The sequence below is a fragment of the Gymnogyps californianus genome, chromosome 7, assembly GCF_018139145.2.
Source record: "Gymnogyps californianus isolate 813 chromosome 7, ASM1813914v2, whole genome shotgun sequence".
NCBI classification, from domain to species: domain Eukaryota; kingdom Metazoa; phylum Chordata; class Aves; order Accipitriformes; family Cathartidae; genus Gymnogyps; species Gymnogyps californianus.
Window position 1 is genome coordinate 2,196,199 of NC_059477.1, and position 22,772 is coordinate 2,218,970.

At 52.2% G+C, this 22,772-nt stretch overlaps 1 long non-coding RNA gene across 1 annotated transcript; it reads right to left on the minus strand.

Annotated features, from left to right (window-relative positions):
- Positions 1-439: 439 nt before the first annotated feature.
- LOC127018647 (uncharacterized) lies at positions 440-18,339 on the minus strand. Its single transcript, XR_007766798.1, has 3 exons — positions 18,251-18,339; positions 2,453-2,587; positions 440-1,143 (listed from the first exon to the last, which is right to left on the minus strand). It is a non-coding gene; the product is annotated as an uncharacterized LOC127018647 (long non-coding RNA).
- Positions 18,340-22,772: the final 4,433 nt, after the last annotated feature.

Consider the following 22,772-nt stretch of genomic DNA (forward strand, 5'->3'; position numbering starts at 1 on the left):
GATGGAGAGCCACAAAAGTCCCAAAGTGCCAAGTTAATACTGCAGAGTCAAACATCACATCACAGGCTCTCCTTCTCCTTTTCAAAGGAAAAAAGGAGTCCAAGCTCTTAAACAACACTGAGTGCGGGAGGCTGGTTGGAAACCCATGTTAGAAGAGGATCTGGTAAGACCCATCCCAGCCAACCTACAAATTTGGACTGCTCCTTCTTGGCATCAGAGACATCAGACACAGGTTTGGCCCTAAAGCTTCACCTTGTGTAAAAGTGTGCGGTAACAAAGCCAAGATGCAATACAGCAAAAGCTTTGGGCCCCTGTGCCCCCAGCAGCTCATCAGTTTATCATCTCACTGGTTGCAAGCGTTGCAGCGGGGCGTTGGGGAGCGGTGGGCGCTCTGCCACCCCGCTGTGCCTCCGCCTGCAGACCTTAATTAAACCTCCAGTGACCATTTTGCTCTCTCATCTGGGAGACTTAACTCCCAGTGAAGTGCAATTCCCAGAGACGACGCAAAGAGGTGAGCTTCCCTCCTTGCTCACCCTCAGCCCATCAGCCATCGCCTCTGGCCTCCGCGCCGGGATCATTGGAGGGAAGGGGAAGCAGGGACGGAAGAGCTGATTCATCTCTGGCCCAGCTTCAGCCTGAGCCCCTGCCGATCCCTCCCCGGGGATGTGCCTCAGCTCACGGAGCCGGACAGCAAGACGCCAGGGAGGGATAATCCCCGCTGCCGCACGGGATGCGGGAATCAGCGGTGCAGGGGTTGCATGGCAGCTCCGTGCAGGGGTGGCCGGAGCATCCCCAGGGGAGGAGAGGAGGCAGCCAGCTGGATGTAGCCTCAACCCCGAGGGAGCTGGGTCTGGTCCACCTCCGAAACGGTTCCTTTTCGTAACACGGGGGGTGAGCAGTGGCTGAAGGGAGCATGTCAGAAGTGTGGCTCGTTCACCATGCCCTGTTGGGTAGGGTGGGAGAAGGGTCCTGCCCAGGCGAGAGCTGCCAACACGCGTTGATGAGCAGGACCGCTCTCAGCAGTTTGGGATATTCTCCAGTTCTCTGTTGTCTGAGTAGCCCTGGCTCTGCCAGGCGTAACACTTGATATGGTGTGATCCCCATGTTCAGCATTGCTGTACCTGCTTAGATCCTGCACAGGGGCTGGAAAGGAAAAGAGAAGAACTGATGAGACCGATAAAACGAAGATTACTGTCTCGATGTCAGGGGGATGGCCTCTCCCTAACCCCATCATACATGCCAGCCCCAGGGAGGTCCAGCACCACATCTCCCCAGCTTCAGGGAGGGAGGGAGACAGGTTTTTGAGGTCGGCTGGACAGGAGGAGTGGCATGTCCCCAGGGTAGGGGCAGACCCCGCTGTTGCTTTCTCTACCCTGTGGAGCACTAGCTCAAAGAGAGACCATCCTCCCTGGAGACCCACATCATCCCCCAGCCACCTGGCCTTTGCCCAGGGCAAGCACTTGGGGCAGAGAAAGCGTAGGGCTGGATGCCAGCATGGATGGATACGGCCGAGGGACTCCGTTGATCTCATATGGAGTGGCCCAGGGAAGGAGAAAGCTCTTCCCGGTGGCCCGCAGCCCCCTCAGAGGAATGCGAGCTATGCAGGGACCAGAGGTCACCGCAATCAGGCGCAGTGAAGGGCGGCTGTAAAAGGGAAAGATAAACCCAATAAATCAGGCTGTGGGAAGAGGAGGAGGGCACAAGTGCACAGAGCTGCCGGAGGATGGTACAAGGCAGCCCCTCCGCCCCTCCTGGCAGAGGGAGGAGGGGATGTGGGGGCTAACCTGGGCCACAGACCAGCCCGGAGATGGGGGCTGCAGAGCACAGGCAGGACGGTCACAGGGGCAGCATCTGCAGAGGGAGAGATGCTGGGGAGACCTGTGAGCCTGGCCAGGGTAAAGGGAGCAAAAAGCATCCACGGGGAAGGGGGAGAAGTCTCCTGTTTTTCCTCTGGTAGTATTAAAAAAAAAAAAAAAAACAAACAACAAAAAAAAACCAAAAAAAGGAAAACACGGGGAAAAAAACAGAAGCAGTGGATTAGGGACAGGTGGAAAAAGCCCTCAGAATACTGTCTTGCTCTGTTTTATTGTATTTTATTTTATATTATTCCCATAATGGGAGATGGCAGTCTGTATTCACTGGTGAAGCGGAAGACACAACACTCTCCTTGGAAGAAGTTACAAATGGCTATGAAGTATTTTAAAACCTGTCATTTTTTTCTGCTTAGACAGGAGACCCCCCTTAGGCTCGAACTTCCATTGTGCAAGCATGCATTCCTGCGGCTCCAGCTCTGTACGTGAGACTACAAAACAGTGGCTTAGGGGAGACGGATGGACATCTTGGCGACTTAGCTGGTGACCTGCTCCCCTTTCTTGAGCCCTCCAGGTGAAAACAGGTATCCAGACACATGTTTTTGGGACACAGAAATAGTCAGGTAGCTATACTTGCTTACCCAGAGTGCAGAACAAGCCCCAGGTGAAAATCCGTGCTGGTCCACATCCATTCTGTGTAAGCAGGAGAGCTATAATAAACCCACATCAGATGCTCTGGATCTCATCCCACCTGGTACGGTCAGAGCTGATGCACCCTGGAAAAGATGATACCAATATAATCCTAAATTCCACAGCAAAATAGTGAGAACCCAGCTCCAGTGCAAACTGAGAAACAAAATGTTAGCCTGCTCGTCTGTGGAGAAGCAGATGGGAAATGTGACCCTCGCAAAAATAAAGGGTGAACTGTGTAGTCTCGTGGCTTTTCGCTTGATTTCTTAAGATGCGAGGCTTGTGCAATGGGGACCTCACATGCCCGCAGCCAGTCCACCATCCCGGTCCTGAGAAACTTTTGAACCCTTTGGCCAGTCTCCCCCAGATTTGGCAGAGGAGCTGAAGTCTCGCTGACACGAAGCGCCTACGAGCCTTGCGAAAATAGGTGACTCGCTGGAGAAGAAAGAAAAACGCTATAAATACCCTGAGTGAGGGAAGAATTCATCACTCACTCAGCTCTTATTATACATCACAGAAAGCTGTTATAAAGAAGGAAAGGCCACAAAGAAAGGCCCAAGCATGAATCACTCCTTATGAGATATCAAAGAATCCAACCACAGGGGCGAAATCCAAATGGACCCAGACATCCTTGGTGCCCCTGCTCCAGACCACTTATTCATGCTCGTTGCCTGGCCTGTGACCATGCGGCGGGGCACCCTGTCCCTTTGGGAAGGATCTCCTGGGGGCAGAGGGCCATCTGTTTGAAAAGAGATAACATCTCCCTTTGAAGATGCTGCCCACAAAGGGCTTCTACCTCTAAAAGACTGAAGGGTAGCAACTACCCGAGCCTGTCTGCCATCCACAGCCTCTAATGCACTCCCTAAAAGATCAGGGGAAATGATTTTTAGGATGCTTAAAATAGAAAAGAGAGGAATCAGCATCGCAAGCCCAAGTCCCTTCCTCCATGGGCTCCCACTGTGTCTCATCTTCTTTTTCCCCTTGGCTAGATTCAAGCAAGCTAGGGACTGGGACCTGCGGGTAAGGATAAGAACTGCAAGTCCCAGCTGGGCCAGTGGCTGCAAGGACAACTGCAGCTCTCTGTTCAAAGCCCATTCCCACAGACCAGGCTGCCTCCCAGCTTTTGTAAGCTGTTAAACAAAACGCTCTGAACGCTGTGCTCTGGTTTTGTGATAATTTAGCAGGCTAAAGGAAGCTCTTACACCACTTTTCAGTAAAGACAGTGAAATCGAGTGAGATGCATTGGAGCAGAAGCAGCATGTGACGGTCAGGAGAAAAGGAGCAACTAAAAGTTAAAGTTTGAAGGCTGTGGGGATGAAACAACTTCTCCCCTATCCAGGATCATGGAGAGGGCTGGATACTGAATACCGAGATAACCTAGATGCCTAGAATAACCTAAATAGCCTAGATAAACCCTAGTCTGGGGTATGGCATTCCATCCATCACCGAACTGGAGCCATGGAGCCTGCTATGACCTGACTCAAGTCTTCACATATCGTAGCAGCGACTCTGCATTACAGATCCCAGGGTTGCTCAATGCATGGTCAAGGTCTTTGAATCTGCCACAGGGCAACGTACGGGAGGGCGATGGGGTCTGAGACTGTTGACTCTGACTTGTGCTGGAGGGCTCTGCTGAAGCAACCAAGTCCACCCTGAAGGCAGTGACAGCAAGCTTTTGGTGGGTAGGGTTGAAATGGATTCAGACCGGCATTGCACGCAGGCAGGGGTGCCCAGAGGAAGGGTTGGCAGTGACCAGGTTGATAGTGGGTCACCAGCGCTGTGCAAGGCCACGGGGCAGTGCCTGTAGCATTGCAAATTCTCCAGTGTCTACGCTCAAGAGAGTGACACCCACTGAGCCTGCGGGACGCTGCTCTCTAAAAGGTACGAGGTCAGGCATAGGCTGTGGAGAGGGGGGGGGCCTTGATGAATTTGTTCCGCCTGGTGAGCTCACATCTTGGCAGAGCAAACCTGCAGATGACAGGAAGCTTAGTGGTTTATTTTTCAGTCTCTCCCCATCCATGCCTCAAGCAACGATGCCCAGTCTTGTGCTCAAGGTAGAAGCGATAGTGAGGGCTTTTCCGAGTCTCGCCTGTTTTTCGGCTCCTCCTTATTTTCTTATCTGTTCTCTCACTTCCCCAAAGTCCTGTGAGTGCTGTAGCCAAGTCATCTCTAAAGTATGAGCCCTCGTTCACCAACAGGTCAAACTATTCCCCAGCATAATCTCGGTAGCTAACGGTTAAAGCCAAAGCCGAAGGCCCACATCTCCCCTCCCCAGGAATTCCCGAGGGCGGGGAGCCCTAGGAATGGAGGGCAGCTCTGCTAACCTGATAGGGGAGATGGATGGAAAGGGCAAAATGGATCAGAAGTGTATTTGCTTATCGTGGGCTCTTTGTTGTCTCTGAGAGGCATTTCTTGCAACCAGAGGATCACATCACACAGCAGGCACCCACAGGAGGCTGCAGGAGCCAGCAAGCTCTGTCTCAGTCATCACTCCTCCCAAAAGCAACAGTTTCCAGCACTGGAAGCTTAAATTGGGCTTCCCTCCTAAATCACCTTGGTGACATTCAGGTGTAAGCAGTTCCCAGGTTGGCATTTTCGAGGCATTTTCGAACTTCATCCCCCACCATTCTTCAGATGGAGTACTCGAGTCCTCAGAGCCCCTGTCTCTGAAACCCCTGGGAGATCCCAGCAGCCCTGCTCCACCAGGAACGATCAGCTGTACTGGGGCGTTGTGCCATGGTGACCTGCACGACATGCACGTTGGCTTCATGCTTTGAGAGACACTTGCCTTGCTAACAGCAGGCCACAGCACCTAGTTTCCTCTCCTAGATTAGTCATTCTTCCCAAATTTCCTTCTTTTGTATAGAGATTCCCTCTGTTTCCTGCTACAGGCTTCATTTTCTCTGCACTATAAGCACTTGGAAGTATTTGTACTGTCAGAGAGACCAGCTCATCTGTTCGGCTATTTTTATTCCTCCTGCCATAGCATCTTGAGAATTGTTTTTCCAGAATAATCTCTGGAGGTCAGGAAGGGAAAGAAATCATCTCAGATGCAGTCGAATGGATTGAAGGCAATTTCCTACACAACAGGACCCCGTAATCATGCTGAAGTCTTTAATGTTGATACTTCAGTTAGAAGGAAATTCAAATCAGAGGCATGCTCTTTAAGCAGTGCCTTCAGCATCACATCAGATGTTTGCATCAGGTCTGGGTGCCAAAGGTGCCAGTCTGTTGGGGGAATTGTGGAGGAGCTCAGTCTACTGAGGACTAAAGGCTTTTGGTTTCTTTCCGGGGCTGTTAAGCCTCAACTGAGCATCCCCCCAAAATTGCTCTTGCTGTCAGCACGCCCAGGTCTGGCACCTAGAAACATGGAAAGATCAAGCCTCTGCAAATATGGATTTGTTTGTAAAAGGATAATCAAAATATTTCTGGGCTCGGCTCATTCTTCGTGACTGCATTAGTATCTGGGGAGTCAGGTTTCCTCTTGCTGCTTCTTGAAGACAGCATGGCCGTGCTGTAGCAAACCCAGCCTTGCCCACCAGCACGGTATGCGTGGAGCGTCCTTTGTACACGGCTGCTCTGCGTGCAGGCACACGCAGACGCTGGCCTGGAAAGCATGGGCCGTGCCGTTTAGGAAATACTGCTCCAAGTCAGTAACTGGCTGCTTCTGACAAAGCTGTGCAAAGGAGACTAAACTTTGCCAGCTTCTTTACCCTGGCTCCTACCACCAGGGTCGGTGCAAGCTGGCACTCATCTGGTCCCAGCAAGCCCCGACGCCTCAGCTGTGTCAGCCATCCTCCAGCTTACGCTTCACATGGGTGCCACAAGGATCAGCCTACACCTGGTGGGTAATTACACAGGGAGCAAGTCTAAACTAGAGCATCCTTCTGAATTACCTCTGTGGATACTTGTAATGCGAAGCTGCATTGAGCCAAAATGCAAAAACGCATTCTCTTCATTACATGAAACAAAAAACCCCCCCCACATTTGTTCCTGAGTGAGAACATTCCCTTTAATCTCGAATAGCACATCTGGATCAGCTGCTCTGCAGACAAGACGTGGGAGAAACAGGCAGAAAACATGTGGAGTTGCTTTGGACCAGAACAGCGTTTTCAGAGTATCATTGATGCTATGTAGCATTTGAAGACCGTTTGTGGGACGCATCTGAAGGTCTGAGTGTGCCTTAAACACCCCAAGCTTTCAAAATGTTGTATTTTTCCTCATAGTTGGTGGTTCTGGGGCCTTTGGAAGATGGCATATTCTAAAGCTTCTTTAAACACCATGAGGTTTAAAACTTGAGTCCCCAAGCGTGTGAACGCTCTGAGGCTGTTGGTTCAGATGAATACTTCCAGCATTCACTGGTCAAGGACCCTCAGCCACCACGTGGCCTGTTCTCAGTTTGTCAGTGCTGCTGATGCTGCCAGAGATGGTGGCGTGCTGTGCTCCACCTGCAGCTTCTTCTTGGATCACGTCCTCGGTTCCCAGTCAGCAGCTGCTCCCTTGTCAGTGGTCTCGTCAACTTTGAGGGCACCAGTGTCTCCTCTGACTCTCCCTCCTCACACGCATGGCACACCACAGGCAGGTCTGAACTGGTACCAGCCTCAGTTTTCCGTCTGGCGGTGAAGCAAGCAGCTGTCATCTCCCTCTGCTTCACGCGCAGCGCAGCATCCTTCACAACACCGTGGTGCAAAACTCCCTGGGGTGGCTGTGCTGCAAGAAGGGCTGGGAGCCAGTTTGGCCCCAGGCATGGCCAGGGAGCGGAGGTGGCTGTAGGTGCTTCCCTTCAGCCCTGGTAAAGCCACATTTTTACAATCATAATTCCCAGGCCCTCAAATCTTGCTGGCTTGGCTACTCCTCCTGGCTCTGTGCTGGGGAGCCTTTGTGGGGCTGCTTGGACCGGAGCTGCTCCTGGCTTGGGAGCTGAAGGACAAGTCTAGGTGGAAATCACCTCCAGGGACAACCCTGTTTAAATGCCAAAGTAAATGTCAGTGTGGGCATGACACTGTTTCTGAGATGCAGTGGAGGCTTTTGACCACAGCCATCAGCACCTTGCTTGCTCTTTGTTGTCTTTTAATGGCATGTCACCCACGGTTGTCTAAACCCCCTTGGTGCCCACCATCCAGAGACCTGACCAGCATCCCTAGGGCTCTTCCCTTCATGTTGTCACCATGAGGGGCTCACGATGAATATCTTCCTCCCATCAGGTCCATACCCTCCCTTTGGGCTCGTCCCAAAACCTTCTGGAGCCACACCGTGGTTCAGCTCTGGGCTCTCACACGTGCACCACCACGTATCTCACTGGCACGCTGCATGGCAAACCCGATGAACCGTCTGGCCGCAGTTATCTATTAATCCTCCTCTGGCCTCTTCCTTATCGAGGCATCATCTAAACTATTACACAGCCCTGCTGTTGACTTTGCTAGCCTTTGATCATTTATTCACAGGCTGGACAGATCCTCTCCGTTATGAATTACAGGGCTCTAATTGGATTGAGAGCCAAGCCTGCACCTTCCCCTGTAATTGAGCTTTAATTAATGCCCATTTATTATTAACTGTTATCATCTGGGCTTAGGCTTAATGTCAGCTGGTTATTATCCAGAGACCAGCACGGATTGTTTTCATCTCCTTTATTACCCATTTCAATAATTTCCCCTCCCCTGCTAACAGATGCACACAAAATGTGCACGTCAGCATAAAGGATCGCCGTTAAGGAACAACGGGTCTTTCAAAGCCGCCGAAGTCAAAGGAAAGTCTCCCCATGTCTCTAGGTCACTACCCAAGCCAGCGTGGACACAGAAAAATGCCCCTGTATTTCTACAGGAGATACACAGTTTACCTTTTTATTTTTGCTGAGGCACAAAATCTGTAATTGAGAGCGGAAATCGGCGAGGAGCTATTTTGAAAGAATTGGGGCATTTTCATGTTCCTTTATATTTTCCATTTTCTCATTCCTGGCTTTAAGAAAAAAGAACAGAAAAAGAAACCTTTCCTTCCTCTTCTCTTTTATCACATTTCCCCCCAAAATAGCAGCAGTGAAAGTACCACAAAACAAACCCAAGAAAACAGCAATCCAAGTACTCAGGAGAGGGCTTCAGAGCCTGGTTAAAAAAAGAGAGAGAGCTGAAAAGGAAAGAAGAATGCTTTGCCTCCAGCCTGCGTCCATTTTCCATTCTGCAAAACCACTCCACAAGGTCTACTGAGAGTCCTCCAGCAAAGCCAGAGACTTCAAAGCCAGTGCAACCATGCACCAAACTATTTCTCCTGCCCCTCTTTGACCTCTCTTGCAAGCGGAGCACGTTGAAGGCTTTCCTTTCAGATCCATGGGAATGATGCTGGCTCTGAAAGGACCCTGAGATGATGCAGGGTGTCCGTGGCTGCCATGCGGGAACCAGGCATCGCTTTCACCTCCCCTCAGACCCCACTCATAGCTGCTCCCATTGGATACTTGGAGGCTGATCGAGAGCCCCCAGGGGTTTTGTGCTTGGCTTGGTCTTTTTCCACTGAGGAGAAACACGCCCTCCTTTAAGTCCATTCCTGTAGCCAGGCTGCAAACAGGACATTTGCCCACCAGCCTTGCTCCTGACTCCCAGAGGTGGATTATCTGCAGCAGAATTGCAGATAATTTTGGCCATTTGCTACTAGACACTCATGAGGTCAGAGGATCTGGGCTGAAGCCCCTGGAAAGCAGTTCAACAGGATCAGCTCCCCCCCACTGGGGATCTGACCCACTGCAGCCGTTGCTTTTGTTAAAAGAAGTCAATTCCAGGCTTTACGAGAAGGCAGCAGTTAATCTAGGAGCAAGAGCCCACTTTGATGGCCAATGCTTAGCAGGCAGTGAGCTTTCAGCTTCTACACACTGTCCTTCCCCAAGGCATTGCTCTGGCCAACTTGGCCAAGAACATCAAATGTGCAGAGGACTGATAAAACGCGGTGCGTCACAGCTCCTGGTGGCCTGGGGTGCCAGTGTATGGCACTGAAACACAAGCAAACGCCTCTACTACATATGGTGACCGTGACAGTTTGTGAGGGAAAGCAACAGTGGCAAAGGCAAGAAGAAGTAGTGAGGCATAGGAAGGCCCCTTTCTCTCTTCTCTGGGGTTGAAGATCTCTCCGAGAAAGGTCAGGAACTGGTCAGAGGAACAGAAACATCCCCAAAGAGAGATGCAACATCTGACTTCCAGGTCAAAGAGCAGTGACAACTCCTTTAGTTTGACTTTTCCCCCATCCTTCGGGAATATTTCAATTCAGTATTTCTTGATAATTGTTGTGAAATTGGCAGTTCTTGCCCCACTTAGTACTTCTCCTTGCTTTGCTCTGGGTCAGCTTGCAGATCTGTCCTGCACGAAGCTCTGCGGTTGCAAAGGGGGCTTCTGCTTTTGATGAGTAAAGAAATGAACACTTCAAAATTTTCACTGTCAGAAGGACTCCAGATTTCACCTGGCTCTCAACCACGTACCCCTTGCCTCAGGGGTGCAGGGGAACACTGAATCTCCCTAACACCTTGCGAGCCAAATGCAACGCAACGCTTATCTCCATCTAGAAGTCAGACCACAACAGAGTGACAACAATACCAATCTGGTTCTAGCTCAGCCACTTCCCATTTAAATCCCCTGTAACAGTCAGCAAATCCCCACAATTTCTGACACTGAAGTGATCTTCTGAACGTCCTGCAAGCTCTGGTCTTGAGGGTAAAGGAGCTTACTCAGGCACTGCGGACACTGGGATGGGATGAACTGCTGGCTGGGGCTGGGGGAAAGCTAGGTACTGCCTCCAAATGCCTTGTCCTCTCTGCAAGCCTGCTTTTTACCTGCCTGCAGACCCCTTAGAAGTTTTGCACAGGACACACAGACCTCTTCTGAAGGGACCTGGCTATACGATTGCAGCATAACTTGCACAGATTGGTATTCTTTCTTTGTTGTCTTTCCCCGACCCTTGGGATGTGAGCCCACGAATTCTCCCCGAGTCCAGAGACATGCAATAGCGGGCTTGCTCAGAGAGCAAGCTTTGACTCTGAACCAAGATTTCAACCCACGCAAACAAGTGCTGTAGAAGTGCGGCTGCTGGCCGTGGCCATCGGACAGCGAGGTGCCTCGCACCGGGACCCCCAGAAACGTTAGCCTCTATTAAATGCGCAGTTTCCCAGTGAAATTGCATTAAACCGCTGTGTGGCTACGCTTAAGAAGGATTAACGTAGCTGTGATTCAAAGCGAGGTAAGCTGGGTCAAATCGGCACCGGTGATTCTGAGTGAGACCAGGCAGGCACAGGCAGAAGTCACAAACTAGAGCGTACACTGAAAGCGTGTCACGATGACAGGGGACGTCCCAGGCGCATGCTGCTGCCTCATGGCAAAGGGAAAGGAGGGAGAAGTTTTTGGTGACAGAGGCAAATCATCTCATCCCCACCGCAGCGTGAGAGCTGCCCTGGGACAATTACCCTGAGCTGAGTGCATCATCCATCCAGGGGCTCTTCCCTGCAAAGACTTCATTTGGTTTAATTACTCTAATTTGGAAGTCAATTCAGATCGGCTTTCCTGAAGATGCCTGCCTAGAGCAGCCCTCGAGGAACTTAAAAACAACTGAAACTGTTTTCAGTTGCGTATCAGCTCCCTCAGGCTTGACAAAAATAGGGTAAACACGTCAACAAAACACTTTAAAAGATGCTTTCCTAACTTGCTCTTTACCCAGGCTTTCAGCACTGTCAACTTCCAAGCCCGCAAGGTCGGAAAAAATCCTACCCAAGGAAGAAGCAGCTAGTACAGGAGGAGCCTGGCCCGTTTGTCAGGAGCGTGATGGGTAGAGGAGGGTGTCCCCGCATGGGCACATCCCCAGCCCGTGGGTCCCCACAGCTCCTCACCACGGAGCAATGCAGCTGGTGGAGCAATGTCTATGGCCACTGCTGTCCCTGGGAGGAGAGATGAGACAGAGATTTATCGGTGCACCGAAGCTGAGCTAGTAAAGAGCTTCAAGGCATACGTACGCCGCAATGATGGTTGTGCTCTGGCAAGGTCCTCGGCAAGAGATGCCCAGGTGACCTTGGTATTCAACGTGCTGTGACCGGCGCGCTGTTACAGTAGGATTTAATAGCAGGCTCCCGCAGGGCACTGCAAAGAAGCATCTCTCTCCAGCCATCTGAGTCGGCTGCTTCCCCCATGGATACGGGATCTGTGCAGAGAGCACATCACAGGCAAAGATGTAACCAGCAGGAGCGGCACGGGAGCATCACTCGGCGTTGGTCCGGTCAACGGGCCACTCCAGCATCAGTCAGAGAAAGGGGAGCACATTCACCCTCTGCATAAGGAACAAGCATGGTGCCACACTGATTTTCCAAGCCAGTGCCTTGCACCAGCCTGTGCACGGTGTCACACGGCAGAAAACAGAAATATTGGATGCTGCCAGTCCCAAGGGCTTTTTGTTAGCCAGGATCAGCAATGCAGCCTGGCTAACGGTCCAGCGTGTTTTCATCCATGGCAGCCACGCGGGCAGCTTGCGCTACCAACGCCAGAGCTGACTGTGGCCACGCAGGTTTATTTTGGGAGACCTGGAAGGCTTCACTTTGGCTTTGCTTCATCGCGGGCAGGGCACACACCTGGCTGATGCAGGAGCAAGGTTTGGAAGGGAACAGCACGCCGGCAAGGAAGGCTTTCTGAAATATTTTCTAGCACTCACTAATAAAAAAAAGGCTGATGTTTCAGTGAAATGTCACTACATCTGGAAAGAAAAATCAAGAGCAAAATAGACTGTCTTCTCTCCTCTGCTGCCCCCCCCCCCAAATTCCTTCAGAGGAGGAGCAGTGCCTGCCGTGATCTCTGGCTCTCGCAGGTATAAATTCATCAGGTTTCAGCCACTTCTAAGCCAGTCTCTGAAAATAAGCTCTGTATGGCCTCGTACGTGACCCAGAAACAAACAGCAGAGCAGGGTTCGGATCACAGCTTTTAAATCCTGGCTTTCCTCCTGCCGCCAGCCCTTGTCACCAGCTGATAACCAGAACCAAAGGGCTTGATACGGCACTGTTTTCCAGCGCCCTGGACTGATACCCTGTCCTGCAGGAAACAGATGGCCAGTGTGGATCTGGGCATCACCTCGGTTTGTTTAAAGCACTCCTGGCTGCCGTGTCCGAGTCCTCTCCTGGCATGAATAGACGTGTCCTGACAGTTCTCCTGCAAAGCAGGAACTTTGCAGCAGCTTTCTGTGGCCCCTCTTTCCCGTGTAAGCGAGGGGAGAGGAGAGATGGAGCTGTGGTTTGCATTTGCTGACCCCCCCCGTGCAACAAGTATACGTGGGCCCTGACCAAGCTGGTGCTGCTGGTGCAACGGCAGGGCTGGAGCCTGGGGATCAGCATCTCTGGGAAGCCGATTGCGGGGAGCTGGAAACGTGCCTCAGGGCACTGCCTTGCTGTCTGCAAAACCTTCTCCCACGCTCCTAGGGAAACAGCATGCCCGAGGCGCGATTTCTCATGTCGCCAGCCCGCGCCCGGGGAGGGAAAAGGCACATACGGCAGCCGATGTTTGAGGAGGGGTGGTTGGAGGCCGCCACGGTGCCTGGCTGATGGGAAGCTCCTTGCTGGGCGAGCGGCACTGTCCCAGCCCCTGCCGGGACCTGCTGCTCCTGGCAGCGAGACGGCTCGGCGCGTGGCACCGTGCCCATCTCAGAGAAGAGAAACCGTCCAGCGCGGCTCCTCCTCAAACGAGCCAGGCGAATCTCTGGCCAAGATTAACAACGAAGGCTGGAGCCTGCTGCCAAACTGGGCTATGGCAAACCAGGGCATGCCTGTAATGCTGATACCCGCCGGCCAGCCGCAGGAACGGGTACCGATGCTGCGCAGCCCACAGCGTGGCATCTCCCGGTGCCGCAGTGTTGCAGGGGGCTGGTGGGTGGCCCGGGCACCAGATAAACCCAGCGCCAAGTCCTTCAGGCTGGGGAAGGGAAGGGCTGAGGGCATGCTCCTGTGAGGCTGTAATTCATGCTAGCCTTTTGTCCTCACTCCATTTGCTAGTTAATTGCTTCTGGCGAGCAGCAGTAAGAGCGTGAAGCATCGGCACAGGGCCGTGCGGCTGGGAGAGCCCCAGCGCGGGCACAGACAGCTTGCAAAACGGGCAGCCCTCTGCAAACAGTGGTTTTTCTCTTTCTCATCGCTCCCAGCCCTTCCCAGAGCCTTGCTCAGCGCACTTTCCAAGGGGGTCACAAACGCATCTGGGTTTGGGATATGGGGAGAGCAGTCTGTCCCCATCTCAGAGGCAGGGCAATCAAGCAAGCAAAGCAGCAAATGAAAAACAAACCCCAGCTATTCCGACACAAAGGCAAGCTAGCATGAAGATCTGTCCTCAAACCTTTTGGATCGCTCCTCTTCTCCAAGGCAGGTGTTGTTTTATATTCTGCTCCCTCCACCTCCCCGCTCCTGCCCTAGTGCAGGGAGAGCTCCTGAAATAGCTGCTTCTAGCCACTTTATTTTGGATGCAAATCATTGGTATTCTGCAAGAAGAGCTCTCACTTGGAGAGCTATCCTGCCAGACCTGTTCCAGCTGATTTCCTCACGGAGCTGAAGCCCTTCCTATAAAAACCTTCAGCTGCAAACCGAGCGATCAGCCAGGGTTCGCCTCCTTTCTTCTTTATCATTCCAAACCTGTCCCCTCCTCATTTTGTTTCCTTTCATTTCCCTTCCTTCACATCTGCATTACTGCAGAGTGCTGTTAATAAGATTTATGGCTAAATATTATCTGGCATACAGGTAATTCAATATGCACTTGCTGGTCCGGTTTGAAAAGCAAACAGCTTCTCTCACCACTCCGCTTTTGGCTCAGCTACCTTAATTGCCCGTGACGTACCATGCGCAGGGTAAATATTTGGTCTTGGCTATGAAGCTTGAAGGCTCCCCTCCCGCTCTCTGCGTGCGGATCGGGATCTCGGCAGCGTTAGGGGATGCCCTTTCCCACGCGGCGGTTAGGAGGTTCACTCATGAATCGGGTCATTGCTGAGGACCAACAGAGCAGGGGAGGGGGGAGAAAGGGGAGCAACGTGGCTCTGCAGGAGACAGGAATCACAGAACCAGAGTAATTTAGTTTGAAAGGACCTCCGGAGGCCACTGGTCCAGCCAGATCCAGTTGCTCACGGCTGTGTCCAACGGCGGTTTGACTGTCTCCAAGGATGAACTCAAGTTGTGGGAAGATGCTTCTTTTCAGGCAGGATTTTCTCCGTTTTACTTAACTCTACAAAAGCAAGAGAGATTGAGAGCTTGTCCAGGAGAGAAGGCAGTATATTAAAAGTAAGACATGCTGCGCCTCCAGCCAAGAAGGCAGAAGATGGGAAAAAAACGACTTCTCCAAGAGTAATTATGCAGCTCAGTGAGTGAATAGGGGAGACAGCTGAGGTTAAATCCATGCCATGGACCCTGTGGCAGCAGCAGTACCAAGAAGACCTTTTATGGGCTTTCACGCTGCACAACGAGCAAGGGAAACTTGAGTTTTAGCTACTCCAAGGACCCAGCCAAAACGGCCGTGTTCAGTCAGCAGTAGGGGAAAATGCCACATTGCAAAGGGCATGAGAAATTTGGCGCCTGCCTTGCAAAGAAAGAGCCAGTTGCTCACGCTGGAGGATGCCTGCAGCCCTTCCCTCCAGCTGGGTTGCGTGCGCAGTGCAGCAGCGACGGGACTTCCCATTGCAGCCTGCAAGAAGCAGCCCACTGGGAAGTGGGAATTTGCAAATAACATAGCAGGAATGTTTCAAAGAAAGAGCTGTATTCCTCCGATTAGTCCTCACCAGGACCATGCTTTGCAGCACAGGAGGTGCTTTCATGATCTGATCACCTACACTTCTCCTCCTGGTGAAAGGAGCAAGCTTTAATTACTGCTGTGTGTATGCTTTAATAAGTAGGAGAGCCCAGGCACCACTGTGCAGGAGAGCCCATGCTTTTCTGCACATGGGCCATGCCTAAAGGGACGTTGCATCACCAAGCTGCAGGTTACCCAGCTCCCCAAAGCGTGGTGATAACTCACGGTGCGAGGAGCTGGGTGGAAGGAGAGGAGCCTTTCCTTCAGTGCCAGGTCTCCCTGGCAACTTCTCCGTGAAGCAACAGGAGAAAAAACAGTGCCAAAGTGTAAGCTGAGAAACCGCCCAAATCTCTAATCGCCAAGCACAGCCTAGGTCTGCCCTGGGACGGGAAATTTATATCATCTGTCAACAAGAACTACACGCAACAAAAGCAAATTCAAGGGAACTCCGTTTTGCATCTCGCAGCTTCCTCTTACGCTGGCTGCTGTGATTTTTTTTTTTTTCATTTTTTTAAGGTTGGCTGTGCTTCCTAGAGGGTAAAGTCTTGTTCCCAGCTCCACTGGCCGGTCAGATCCCTGTGCACTCTTCCTCTCCTTTCCTATCAGTTGCAGACCTTGTGATATTTATATAGGATCTTGCACAGCAAGGTCTTGGTCTTCTTCAGACCCTTGGGTGAGAACATACTGTGAATTTTCTGCTCTGTACTAACTGACCCTTTGCACTTTGCTCAGGCCCTGAGCAGACTTGCACAGAGCTAAGAGCAGCAAGCAGAGGATTATCCATCCCAAAAGCTTTCTGAAAGGCCCACAGACGAGGACCAGAGGAAGATAGAGGCCACATCTGAACGACAGCGCTCCAGACAGCCCGTCTGCAATGCAGTGCAATCAAGGAGTGACTCTGTGGCAGCCTGAACTCTCTTGATGAGCTGGTGCAGAGCGCTGCGCGGGCAGTTTTCCCTTTAATGGAGGGCACTCCCTTGGAACAACTATTTGGCACCAGATGAGTGAGGAATGAGATGGCTCTAATCCCGTAATTTAATTAGAGCTGCGTAGAGCTGCCTAACGAAAAGACCATTTCCTGAGCAGGCTGCGGCACTGGGCGTCTGGCTGCTCCCTCCGGGCTGGCAGCCTGGACCCTCTTGCTCCTGCTCTGCCACAGAAAGGCAGTGCAGTGCTTTTGCACCCCTGCTCTGTCTTATTGTTCCTTCTCATGGGTTTTAGCCAAAGGAGCATGGGCTGGGACTCCCCCCGCTGTATACACTCATATTTGTGAACAAAGAGCTACCTGCTGCTGTCTGGTGGGGAGGGGAAGGGCAGGAGCTCTGGTTTTATCCTGCAGAGGCAGGAGGTGGCAGTGAAAACCTAAGCTCCAGGTCTCCTTCCACGTGGGGCAAGTTCCAGGTCTCCTTCCATTTTGCAACCGAGCAAAAACGTTGACCGAGACAAGACAAGGATCCGCTGAAGGAGTGTGCTGCGGGTGGTCAGGTCCCATCCTGCGCTGACAAAGAGGTCCTGGCACCCTGCTCTCACACCATCCCGCGAGCACGGGTCTCCCTCCAGGTTTTCAGGATCTCCCCAGCTGCATGGGGAGCGCTGAACAGCCCCCTCGATTATGAAATGGAGTAGCCCCCATATGCACTCCCATATACACTGCTGGGATGGCGTGGGGTGGGCATCGCTTTGGAGCACAATCGGTCCCTCTCCCAACTGGCCGCGGTGCTCGGCTTCCTCTTTGTGGCCCGTGCATGTCCATGATGGAACAAAAGAAGCTGAGGTTGAGGGACCAGCAGCGTGAGGGACCAGCCTGTAAGGGCAGGGATGCATAACCCCATCCCTCCAGAGAGGAGAGCAGCCCGGGCTGATGCCTTATCTCTGTCTCAGGGAAAGCATGCAGGCTAAGCCTAGCCTAAAATCTGAGTGGGATCAGCTCAGCATGAGGTTTTGGTCCGAGCCTTTCTGGCTTGACCCTGACCCGAGCATGCCTGGTCTATGGCTCCCAGCAGCCTCTCAGGGCTCAGCCAGCCACAAAGCTCCCCTGGTGCAAACAAATTCCTGCACAGCAGCAAAAGCCCAGGCTAGCCAACAGCAACATGCCTAATTAACAATAATTGGCTCCTCGCCACGTATCTCCCAGGCCCGAGCTTGCACCCGCCCCAGTTAATTGCTGCCCCATTATGTTTTCCGGATACTCCAAGGTGAAAGGGAGCTTTGTACAGGAGCCCCGGGCGAGCCTGGGATGCAGCAAGCTGGCAAGCAGTTGCTCCTGCACAAAGTCCTGACGCTGGGAGAAAGGCAGGGCTGGGGCAATCCCATTCTGCTCCTCAAAGCCTCAGCAAGAACTCCCAACCCCAAGGGAGAAGGGGGAGAAAGCAGTTCTGGCATCTCACTAAGTGTCCTGGCCGGTGTCCCTGGCCATACACTGCTGGGTGCTTACACAGGACACACCCCATAGAAATGCCCCCACGAGAGGTCACTAGCCCAGTGATACCACCAAACTGGGGGAAGGGACTGCTGGCTGCAATAAATGCAGGTGCAATGAACCATCCTGCTACCCTGGCAAGGAAAGAGCCTCCCAGAACATCAGTGATACAGCACCGCCCAGAGCTGCGGCTCTGTGGTCCTGCTGCTGGAGGTCCCCTGCCTGCCCCAGCTGGTGAGCATCCCAGCTCTGAGGAAAGTCCTCTGCAGGCAGCTTCCTACAGCAGCTTCAGCTGAAGGAAATCCCCAGCGCTGGGGAATTTCCTACCTCTTCTCATAAGCTGAAGGCTGCTCGAAAGCTGCACCAAGACCAAGGACCTCGTATTTTGTTGCCGGTCCCCCAACTTTTTTCTGAGCCTGTTGCATGATGAGAGCAGCTGAGGCCCAGCCTGGAGGGAGCATTTCTTTGTGCCTCCTTGGGGAATCTCACACACACAACACCGCCTGTCTGTGGTTAAACAGGGATTTCCCTGCTACAGAGCCCACCGTTTTCGCTCACAAACAGACCTGCAGCTGGGGGAGGGATCGGAGCAGCTCCAGCGTTCGATGGAGGAGGCAGACAACAGGCAGGAACAGAAGCTGAAGGCCGGAGGGAGTTGGAAAAACTCGGCTTTAAGAACCGCTCCTGGTTTGCAAACAGAAACAAGAATAAAGGTTCATAAATCGGGGCCCAGCACCGCTCTCCTGGCTGCAAGGCACCGCACTCATTTGGCTCAGGCATGGTGATGCTCTTTGGCTGGACGTGAACCGTCCTGCCTCCCGCAACCCAGCCCTGCCCCAGCCTGTCCCTACCACCCCAGGCAGGAGAAAATCAGCCCCGGGCACAGCCAGCCTCTGCTACTGCAGGACAAAGCCTGGAAAAGAGTTACTGTCACGCCATCTCCCTAACTTGCTGGGTCCTCCTGAAGGACCACGATCGTTTATAGCGCACTTGCTCCTGCCTTCCCGAAAGGACTGCCCTACCTCCCCTTTCAAAATATTTAGGCAAAGGCTGAAGCATGGTGCTTCATAACCCAGCGAGAAGAAAAGTGCCCTGATTTAGCTGAGGCTCTCAACCACGATGAATTCAGTGCCCTGATCTCAGAAGCTAAGCAAGCCTGGCCTGCCCAGTACATCTGTAGGAAACCACCTCAATATGTTTACGCTCCCGCTGCCAGTACTCGAGGGACTCCTGGGTAAGAAGAGACTCTAACGATGGCCGGTTGCTCGAGCCAAACCCAGACCTCACTGAGTCGGTCTGCAAAGCACCAGGCAGGGTTCTTCCCACCAGTTTCCTTTTTTACAGAGAACTTGCGGGTGCAGTTACACCCAGCAGAAGCACATCAGCAGGAAGTTGCCTGCTCCAAAATCCCCACATTCGCCCTGCAAGCATGTTTTGTTCCCATGAACGCCTTCTCTCTGCTTCCTCCAGCATCACCTGTGCTGCAGCATTTCCAGCTTTCCTAGAAGACCCGCTCCACCCAAACCCATCTGCAAACCCCTCCACCACTGCTGCACGTCGTAGGCGTTGCCACACAACTGGCTGCCTTCAGCTGTAGCCTCCGCTACTCCCAGCTCCGACGTGACACAGACTGACTTCGTTGCTCCTTCCTTTGAACTGAAAAGAAAGCCCTCTGCATACCCTAGCTAGGCTTGACTTTGTCCACCTTCTCGCTGAGCCATGCGGCACGAGGCTGTAATTACTCTCCGCATCGTTCTTCCTGCCGTGAAGCAAGCAGCAGAAGTGAGGGGCGCAGGATTCCCAGCTCTTGCCTGTCCAGATGCCCGGCACTCAGGTCCCTTCCTCACGCACACTCAGTGTGCCAGCCTGGCTGAGAAGCGCTGGGCTACCAGTCTAATGGTGCTGGAGTTGTCGTTCTTCCAGAGACATCTTGACCCAGCACGTTCCTCTGCACACATTCTGCTCTCCAGAGACGTAATATGCTGTGAGGTGAGGAGAGAGTTCAGAAGAGGTTACGGCACCAGTTGGGGACACAAGAAACTGAGATTTATTACCCTGCTCTGCTTCAGGCCTTGCATGAATCACGAGTGACTCAGTTGCTTTGAAATCAAGGGGATCTGGGTCTCTAAACAGCATAAAGGGCTGAGGTGACTTTAGCACTTAGTGGACCTTGATGTTCACTTCTGAGTACTGTCCCCTGATGGCAACGGGGATGTAGCACTGCCAGGGTGGGCAGTGAGGTTCACTCCCAAGGGCCAGCAATCACTCCAGTAGCCTGCAGCAGGCGTGAGATGGACCTGAGCTCATGGTCATTTCAGCATCCGTGCCTGGGGAGGGCAATTGCTGTGAGCAAGCCATGCCTTTTGAGCCTGCAGCACCTAATTATAAGGGAAGCTGAGGAGAAAGAGGGACCCCCCCGCCCCCCAGTAAAACAAAAGATGTTTCTGAGCAATGATTGGTTTACCACAACTGCATTTCCATCAAGTCTCCAAAAATTTTGGAACAATCCCACTCCTATGACATCTTATATAGTTTCTGGAGCTAAATAACTGCTTTTGGGAGGGATACAGCACTATCGTCCTCCAGCAGGAAACCAAAACACTGGATTTATTCTTTCCTTTTCTGCAGGAGGGACAGTCTAGCGGTTTCTGGCAGCAATGAGCAGGTATTTACACCAACTCGTGCACACATCTGCAAAGCCCTTCCAGTCCAAGGGAGAAGCCAGACCCGCAGGCTGGCAGGGATGCCTGCCAGGAAGGGAATGCATAAGCCTGTGAGATGCAGCAGGGGAACCGAAAAGATAAAATGAGACATCAAAGGAGGGCAAGGAGGGAGAGAGGAGAAGTTGCAGCTACAGATGGACCAGCAAAACGTGAGTGCCGCAGGAGAAAAATGGAGGCAGTGAAGGGAGCATGTCAGAACCAAGTGAATCAGGCAGCGACATGGTAATTAGCCTGGCTTTCCCAGTGGAAAGGTGTTTACATCAGGAGGATTTTCTCCTGGCATAAATCAGGGACAGGACAAAGCGTTCATCCAGGTCCAGTGCTCCTAACCAGCGCTCCCAGCACACAGGGACAAGATGGGCCAGTGAGGAGGGTGCAGGAAGCTTTATCCCTGCCAAGGGAGGGGACAAGGGCAGTCAGCCAGCCCACCTCATCAGGTGCCAGGCAGAAAAACAACAATCCTGTTTTTACAAGAAACATCCAAAGGTTTCCAGGCTTGCCTGAAAGATTTTGGTGTGGGGGTGTGTGGGGATATTATTACATTTTAGTCTTCGGTAGCATGGCCAACCAGATATCCATCTTCCTCCTCCACTGTGTCTGACCTCAGGATAGGCAGTGGCTGTGTCTGCTCACTCAGGATGAATAAAGCAGACGGCCCAGGGTTTGATCCAGCTTTTCCCAGCCCAGGATTGCACCCACACCACGCTCCTTCTCCAAGAAAAGGGTCTGGCCGTTGGTTTTTGCCAATGCATGTTACCCCAAATCAAGGGCAGTCACTGCATGTAAAAATTCACCCTGTGTTATACCAGTACAACATTCCTATGCAGACAAGTTTATGTTTTTATCTTGAGTGTGGCCATCCCACCCTGGGAAGTTACACTGCATTTCTTCACAAAGATACTGGGAAGACGAAACATTACATCAACATCTCATGTAATGGGGTAGAGAGGGACAGAGATAGCCCTAAATTAAGGTGCCCAGCAGCAGCTCTCTCATCAGCGGGTGCAAGGAGATAGGCACCTTGATTTTCAATGTTCCCCTCGTGCTAAAATGACCTCTTCGAGCAGCTGAAAATGCTCTTTAATTGACGATGCTGACACTGGGAAAGAGAGCAGGCAATGTTTCAGATCTGCAGGGACAATTTGGATAATTCAGCTCCTCCCCCACTGAATCTGCACTTCATAAAAATGACAGTCCTGGGCAAGTTACTTTAAGTTAGAAACGAACCAGCTTCGGCATACAAAGAAGATAGTAAATAAAACCCTGTGTGTTTGTCCATTGACCAAGAAAACATCTAGCAAAAGCTCAGCATGATTGATTCAGCCACTGAACATAGACAGGAAGCATTAAGGAAAATAGCTACCAATATACACCCAGCTTGAATACCAGCTTGGTCTGATGTGTTTACCACAGACCCAAACCCTTCTGGCTGTGTGGCAGACCTTCAAAGCAAGACGGCGGTGGCTGCATTTCATACCATACATAAACATGACACTTGGGAAGTGAAGCTTGTAAAAGATTGGGCTCGGTGGCGATTAGGCTGAGCTGCTCTTCAGCTACCAGGGCCTGGGATAAAACCATAAAGTCACTTCCCGTGGGCTACTGGAAGGTCAGAAGATGGGAAGGGCTTTTGAGCACCAGGTTTTCTCAGCTCCCACCTCCATGATCCATGTCTTACTTCTGCCAAGCCAGCCAAGACTGGGGAGTGCTGCCCACGGCTGTTGAGTAACCTCCACTTACCACTTAGGGCCGGACTGGTCCCTCTGGGGAACTGGAGAGGGGTAGAGAGGACGACACTGCACTAAAGCATTCCCTTTGCATGCACAAGGAGCAAAAGAGTCTGGGTATATCTGGTCTGGGCAGCGTGCACCGAATGCGGGCAGGTCAGGACCAGCCCGTTAATACCGAATGTGGGCAGGTCAGGACCAGCCCGTTCATAGCCAACAAGCTCCTACTCGGTAGCCTCCTTTGAAAAAGGAAGTGAGGAGGAGCTTACATCAGACTCTGCTAGAAGTGTCTACATGCATGACTGAAGGAAGAGGCTCCTGGCTTGTGACAGGAGGCCAAGTGACTCAGTTGTGGTGGGTGGGGGCTACAAGAGAGAAGGGGATGTGGTTAGGGAACAGGGCATGAGTCACCAAGGAGGCATATATGTTGATAACAGCTGGATAAACTCAAGGCAGAGACACAAGGTCTGCTCAGGAGAAAATCCAAGCTGTACTGGAAGCCAAAACCTGAGACAGCAATCCCAAGGGCTAGTGCAACAGAGAGCTGTAAGCGCCTGGCACAGGCTTTTCCTGCTTTGCAGCTTAGCAGGGGTTGCAGGATGAACATCTTACAACAGACAAGGTGTGACTGTGGTGTT